Source organism: Aethalodelphis obliquidens, unplaced genomic scaffold (assembly GCF_003676395.1).
Source record: "Aethalodelphis obliquidens isolate GAN/ISIS:26980383/991018 unplaced genomic scaffold, ASM367639v1 scaffold56, whole genome shotgun sequence".
Classification (NCBI taxonomy): Eukaryota; Metazoa; Chordata; class Mammalia; order Artiodactyla; family Delphinidae; genus Aethalodelphis; species Aethalodelphis obliquidens.
This window is the reverse complement of record NW_020838000.1, coordinates 8203721-8211763: the sequence shown is the minus strand read 5'-3', so window position 1 is coordinate 8211763 and position 8043 is coordinate 8203721. Positions and strand designations below refer to the sequence as shown.

Below are 8043 nucleotides of genomic sequence, written 5' to 3'. Positions count from 1 at the left end.
GAATGCTAAATCTGGACACATTTTTATTCACATTTGAAGTCAATAAAAAAGCATTCTCTGATACCAAGTGTCGAAAACTAAATTAATGAAGTTGTCTTCATGAAAGAAAAATCAAAGTTTTCCAGACAATTTTCATAAAATGAATCCAGTTTTAAAAACATCCTGTACAAAGAAGATGTACAGGACTTAAAAGGACGGACAGTAAGTACTGAAATATTTTAATGTGGGATCAAGTCTAAACTGTTGCAAATACACTGTAGCTACAACAGAGACTGGACACTTCACCTTTAATCCTTGAAAGAGAAAATATAACATGTAAATAATAATACTTAGCAAATAAGATGTTGGGTCTAAATCCCTAGGTAGTGGAGGAGACCTCGAGGAAAGAATGGCAGGCTATTGTCTTTATTGTGCAAAGGAGGGAAAGTGGTAGACACTGATTCTTTCCCCTTGATGTGGACAGAGAAATACAGTTGCTTGTTTTTTAGAGGTAAACTTGAGCAAAAGTAAAAGTAGGATGCATACTTGTACATCAGAAAAGAGAAAAGAAAACTTGTATGATAGTCAAAGATAAAGATAAAAAGAAAAAGCAAAGAAACTGAAAAAAAATGTAAATCAATTTGAGTAAGCACAAACATATAATTTATGACAAATATGATAACTTTATCATATTAAATGGCAAAAATCAGGTCATAATCTGCAACAGTTGTCTATCAAAGATACCTACAAAAGATAAACACAAGAAAATTGAAAGTATAAGATTGTATTAAGATATAAAAGAACTACTCTCCCCAACTAACAGTTGGAATTACAATCATATAAGATGAAGTAGATTTTCAAGGGAAAAAATTTAAATGTCTCATAATCTTTCTTTTTCAGTGTTGATAGGAAGATCCCAAATTAAAATATATCAGGATTCAACTTCCATGTGCCAAATAACAGTATATAATAAGCGTAAAGCAAAAGCTGTTAGAATTTAAAAGAGGAATTGACTGCAATGGATGCACAGTAAGAAAAGGAAGCACTTTTCTGTTCTTAAGAGTTAAAATAGGCAATAGACAAAGAAATGGAGTATCTGATAATATCACCAATTGAGTCAATTTGAAAATACACATGGAAATGTAATAATCTCAAATATAAGATATATTCCCCTTTAAAATATTTGGAAACACTTAAAATTTTATATATATTTGATCACAAAGAAAACCTCAAAATTTTCTAAAAGACAGATCTATACAGACCATATTCTTTGATCAAAATGCAACAAAATTGATAGTTGAACAAGAATAATTAAAAAACATTTTCCCCAGTTTTTGATGAAAAGAAACAAAACAATATTCTTCTGGGTCAAATAGGAAATTCAAAGTGTAATTACAAAATACTTAGAAAATTATAATTATAAGCACACTACATATTCAAACCTGTGGTATTTAGCCAAAGCTATAATCAGGCAAAAAACATACTTTTACTATTTTTAAATAATAAAAGAAACAAATGAATTAAGCCATTAACTTGAGAAGCTAAGAGCAAAACAAAGCATGACTAGGGGGGAAAAAAAGAAAAAATGATTACAGATGAAAGCAGAAATTAAAATTTGTAAACAAAAAGGAATAGAATAGAGAAATAAATCTGAGTGGTTCTTTAGAAAAAAGCAGACAATATATAGAACAAAAAGAATAAAATATACAAACCTCTATTCTAATCAAAGAAAAATAAAAGATGAGGAAAAAATTAGGGATAAGAAAGGAAGTGTAATCTTAGACATGAAAACATCTGAAAATCTTGATATAAAGAATTATTCTCATGATTATCAAACATGAATATTAACTGCTGAAGAAGCAGGAAACATTCTTAAGAAGAAACTGAAAAACAAAAGTAAATATTTACCTATTCAGAGGATTTAAAGCAAAATTATTTCAAAATTTAAAGAACAAATAATTTTCTGACTTATTAACTCTTTTTAATGTCTAAGGACATTAAAATACATGGGAAAAGAATCCCAGTTCAAAACTCTAACACCGAAAATTTATAAAACTAACACAAAAGAGAAAATGACAAAGTAACCTCACAAATATTGAGATTTAGATGCCAAAATCTAAAATGCAATACTACATTTACCCAGCTGTTTGTGAAATAATGAAACAAACCCTAGCAGGTTTTCTTTCAAGAATGCAAAGATAATTCAATATTATGAATTAATTAATATAATTTTCAAATCTATATGTCACGGAAGAAAAATAAAGCGATTATTCCAAAATATGTCAAAAACTATTTTGCAAAAAATGCAACATCCATTTTTAGTAAAAGTACCTGATAACTAGGACCAGAATAGGAATGAAATCTTCTTTCTCAAGTTGGTGCAGATTATTTATCTCAATATGTGATTATCTAACCATAAAACTCTAGGAACATTGACTTTAAAAGAAGAAAAAAATACAAGGATGTTCTTTATTATAAATACTACTCGAGATTGTGCTGCAATTTCTAACCCATGAAATAAGATCAGGCACAGAGGGAAAAGGATTAGTGATTGACGAGGAAGAGGAAAATATTACTATTTACTCATATTATGATGGTCTATCCTGAAGTCTCATAACCAGGAAAAATATCAGTTAAAAATGAAAAGCCTGGTAGTCTGGGATCCTGCTCTGCCCAACCGATGGATGATGGGGTCTCTGGGCGCCCGGCATGGCCTGGAGTGGCTGCTGGATCTCTACTTCCTCTCCCACATCCCCATCACCTTGCTCGTGGACCTGCAGGCGGTGCTGCCTTGTGATCTCTACCGGGTGGAGCTGAGAAACCTGCGGCAGTGGTATACTGAGGAGTTCAAAGATCCCCTGCTACACAACCCCCCGGTGTGGTTTAAGTCCTTCCTGTTTTGCGAGCTTGTGTTTCAGTTGCCTTTCTTTCTCATCCCAACATAAGTCTTCAAAGTGTCCCCATGACGGATGCTTTTAAAAAGAAGGTGGCCATACCAGTGTTCATGGAGGCTGCAGGTGGATCCGCACCCCTGCAATCAACTACTCGGTTGACACCATGAGAACTCTGATTCCAATCCTCTCCGCGTTTCTACTCAGGATTTCTCCAAAACCAGTTGTTTCAGAGGACAAGGACCTAAGACTTTCCACCAACGACTATTCCATATATCTGCCTACATCACCTACTTTCTCATCCCTATTATACTTCTCCTTTTCAGGTTGTGGAACCCCTACTACAAGTCTGAGGAGAAAAGAAAGAAAAAATGAGGAAAAATAACCCCGGGTCCAGGGGAGAGGTGACCATGGGGGATTTTCCTGTTGGACCCAGTACCAGGAAAATGCTCAGAAAAAAAGAATACCCTGTTTTCAGTAGTATTTGAAACACACCAGCAGCAACACGCATGACCAAGACACTGGCAGGAGACACATCAAGCCCTCACTTTCCAAGGACACTGGCGCAGACAGGTCATCCCAGGAGAAGAGATTTTTTAAAGTCTCCTTGTTTATCCTCTTTCCAAACCTTAATCTTCTATTACTTTTTACACACCACTTAACATAAGTTCCCTTACTCTGAGGTCTGGTGTCTCAAACCTGAGCTGGAGGTGTGCCTCTTACTGGATAACTTCATGCTACCTAATAGTTTAATAATTCCTTCCTGTCTTGTTGCCAGTCAAAGGTAGTAGATATGGGGAGATGGACAGTGTGTGCATATAGGGTCTCTTCATGTTAGTACTTGGTATTCTGCTAGCTTTCTCTAAATTCATTCTCAAGGCCAACTCAAAAAAAAAAAAAAAGGCTTGTGAACACACATGGAAAATGGTAGATGCTGATCCTGGTTAGTTCCCCCTTTTTGCCTGTTTTGCTTACAATACCTAATGGTCTGATTGTTGGGAGTATGGTCTGACTCCTGTGTCTGGTCAAAATAAATGTAGCTGCTGACCAACAAAAAAAAAAAAAATGAAAAGCCTTATTGAAAAATTTCTGTCTAAGCAACCAATCATAAACCAAATATACAAAAATCAATTGGTTTTATATACCCAAGCAATAAATAATTAGAAGAGTTGATTTAAACATCTCACTCATCATGAAATGAAATGAATACATTATCTAGGAATATATTTAATCAGGAATGTTTAAGACCCACAGGAAGAAAACTGCAAAATTTATTACAGATTTAAAAGAAGACTTGAATAAATGGAGAGAAGCACTATACTTTGCTCCAGTTTGTTTACTGAGAACTTGTAAAACTGTCAGTTTTGAATGGGGCCCAGGGCAACATAATCTGGTTCCACTCAGGAATGTAGATGCAAAAATCCTAAGCAAAGCGATATCAAATCAAGTCCTGCAGCATATTGAAAGAGTAACACACCTAGAGTAAATAGGGTTTATCCTAAGAATGCAAAGATTGCTCAACTTCAGGGCAGAAAACTTTCCGTTCTTGTTCTTGTTTATATTCCTGGCATTTATCACAGTTCTTGGCACATAGATAATAGGTACTCAATAAATATGTGTTGGCTGAATGAACCTTATGTCATCTTTTGTTTTGCTACATTAATAGATTAAAGGAGAAAATCTACATAATGTCTTAAGAGATGTCTGATAAAAGCATTTGATAAAATTCAAGATCCACTTTTCATCAAATGCTGAGTTAGCAACAGAGTGAGCTTTTTTATCTTGTTAAAGTTTTCTACTAGAAACATACAGCAAGTGTCATACTTGATAATAAAACGTTTAGGAGCAAGGAAAGTGTGCTTACTATCACCTCAACTTGTCAAAACTTTATTGGAAGTCTTAGTTAATGAATTAATCAGAAAAATAAGAATGATGAATCGGGGGGAACAAAGAGACAAAATATTTATTATTTGTAGATGATATAATTTTTTGCTCAGACACCCAGAGGATCAAGTGACAACTGGTAAGTAAAGAAATTGTCTCCAAAGTCAACACACAGAAATCGGTGGCTTTTCCACATTCTAGCAATAACTGAATAAAAATTTGATAATCGTCCCATTCACAATTGTAGCAAAATAATTAGGTTTTTAGAAATGAAACAGAGAGAAATATGCCAGGACCTAGATGAAAAAATATTATAAAACTTAATGGAAAACTTGAGTAAATGAAGAAGAGACCACATTTCTGGGTTGTAAAGATATCACTTCTCTATAAATTTAATTAAATCTTAATAAAAAAAAAAACCACATAGGAATTGTTTTTTGAAAGGAACTCAATAAGCCACACTTCCAAACTTTGGAAGAGAAAATAAAAGGAAAGCCAAGATGTTTTTGAGAAAGAGGAACCAATAGGGGCAATTTGCCCTGTCAAACATGAAAATAAGCTATGATCGATAGTAACTAAATACATATTAGTTGGGGACTGAGAATCAATCAATAGACCAAAAAGAAAAGGAACTCTAGATGCCTACCACACCAAGTCACTAAGAGAAAAGTCCATATACATTAAAAAAAAATAACTGATGTTTAAAGAAACATTTTTAAATATAGAGGCCAAAGATAATGTTTATATAACTTTGGCATGGAGGCCTTCATAAGTAAGATATAAAATCCAAAAGACAAGAAGTAACAGATGGACAGATTTGCCCACATAAAAATCAAAGTCTTCTGTATAATAAAAAGCAATATGAAGCTTAAGAGCAGGTTTAGTGTAAAATAGATGGCTAGTGGGAAACAGCCACATAGCACCGGGAAATCGGCTTGGTGCTTTGTGACCACCTAGAGGGGTGGGATAGGGAGGGTGGGAGGGAGACACAAGAGGGAGGGGATATGGGGATAGATGTATATGTATAGCTGATTCACTTTGTCATACAGCAGAAACTAACACACCACTGTAAAGCAATTGTACTCCAATAAAGATGTTAAAAAAAAAGCAGGTTTAGACTCAAGCTGTTTTTGCTCCATATTTAAGAGATAAAGGATTCATAATTAGACTAAAGTAGTCACACCTTTAGTTAAGGAAGACAACCAATTTTTAAATTTGCAAAGAATAACAATAAACAATTCACTGAAAAGGACTTATAATTGGTTCCTGAAGATGTTTAACCTCATTAATAATTGGGGGAAATGTGAATTAAAATAAGAGAGTTTTGCTCCCAGAACATCGACTCAAGTGTCAGTGAGGGTCAAGGGACAGGCATTTTCCTGTGCTACTGATGGGAGCGTCAGTTGTTTAAGTTAATGTGGCAGTATTAGAATTAAAAATACAGTTCTCCCTAATTATACTTCTTGCACTTTCTATTAAGAGATAGTATACATGTGCACTTATACGTTGTTGGAAATAGCAAAATATTGGAAACATTGTATGTATCCAACAATATGAATCACTTCGTGTACTAGATAATCCGTATGCGAAGATAAAAAGGAATACGGAAAAAAAAAAAGGAATACGATGTGGGCAGAGAAAAGGAATTATATAGACCTGTATATATGGACATACAAAGCAAGACATTGTTACATAAACATAACCTCCATCTGCTTTAGGACTTTGTTCATCCTGAATCCTCAATATCTTAAACAATGCTTGGTATAAATTCTCAATTAAAAATCTCTTGAATAAATTAGTGAAAAAAAGCAAGTGTATGAACAATTTAAATGTAATGGTCCTATTAATATTTAAAGCAGAGTATGAACAATGTTTAAAAGTATAGAAAAGGGACTGAAAATGTAACAGCAAACATTTTTAGTACTTACTTCTAGGAGTCAGGTTTAGAAGTTGTTGGTGAAGGAGAATATCTCAATTGTCCTTTTCTGTGTAACAAACCCCTCAAAATCAGGGACCTAAAACAACAACCATTTTATCATTCTCTCTGATTCTGTGGGTCACAAATTTAGAACACAGCAGAGATAGCTTGTGTCTGAACTACAATATCTGAAACCTCAGCTGGGCAGACTCAAAGGGCAGAGGGTATTTCAAAATACAGAGGTTGGATGTCTGGAGACTTCTCACTCACATGTCAGTGCCCAGGTTAGGATGGCTCAAAGGCTGCTCATCTGAGACTGTCAACTGCAGTGACTTCTGCATGGGCTGGGGCTTCTGCACAGCATGGTGGCTTCAGACTTTTGGACTTTGGACTTTTTATGTAATGACTTAGGGCTCCAAGAGCAAATATTCCCATGAACAAAGTAGAAGGTGTAAGACCTTTTATGACCTAGCCTTCGCAGGCACACAGCCTCACTTCTGCTGTATTCTATTGGCTGAAGCATTCACAAGCCCACCCAAATTCAAGAGGAGGAGATACAAGCTCTACCTTTCAGTGTGAAGAGTGGTAAAGAAGCACCAGAGAGGGAAAATGCTTATTTTTTATTAATCTTTTTTTTAAAATAGTCATCTCTTTAATTTGAGAATTTGTTCATGCCAGTAAAAGAGGTAAAAACACAGAATCTGGAACCAGAAGACCCTAGTTCAAATCCTGGCTCTTCCGTTTAATAGCTGACTGACCTTGGGCAAACACTTAGCCTCTCTGTTTCTTTCTATGTAAAATTAGAGATGATTACAACATCTGCTTCATGACTATTGTGAAGATTTTGTGCATCAATACACATAAAAGTCTTTAGAACAAAGGCAGACATATTGTATTAGGCATAACTATTACTTGTGTATAACAGTTTTTAAATGGAACCTGCATAAGAATTGGTCTTTTTAAAATTTATCAGTAATAAGAGATAAGGTTTCATATTAATTGTGTCCCTAACCCTCAGCTGAACTTAAAATCTTCTGTTCTAGCTGTGTAAGAAATCACTGCAAAAACTGTAGTCTGAGCTTCCTCACAACATGGCAGCCTTGTGCTTCTTACATAATGGTTCAGGACCCCAGAGATGAGTGTCTCAAATTAAACTGGTGGACAATGAATGGCCTTCTACCTTGACATAACCTCTGAAGACAGCTGTCTCTTCTTTTCTTTTTCTTTTCTTCCTTGTGGTACGCGGGCCTCTCACTGTTGTGGCCTCTCCCATTGTGGAGCACAGGCTCCGGACACTCAGGCTCAGCGGCCATGGCTCACGGGCCCAGCCGCCCCGCGGCACGTGGGATCTTCCCAGACTGGGGCACGAAC

The 8043-nt window shown here is 35.2% G+C and overlaps 1 pseudogene; it reads left to right on the top strand.

Moving 5' to 3' along the window:
- The first annotated feature begins 2666 nt into the window (after positions 1-2666).
- Positions 2667-3379, top strand: LOC113609381 (sigma intracellular receptor 2-like; annotated as a pseudogene).
- Positions 3380-8043: the final 4664 nt, after the last annotated feature.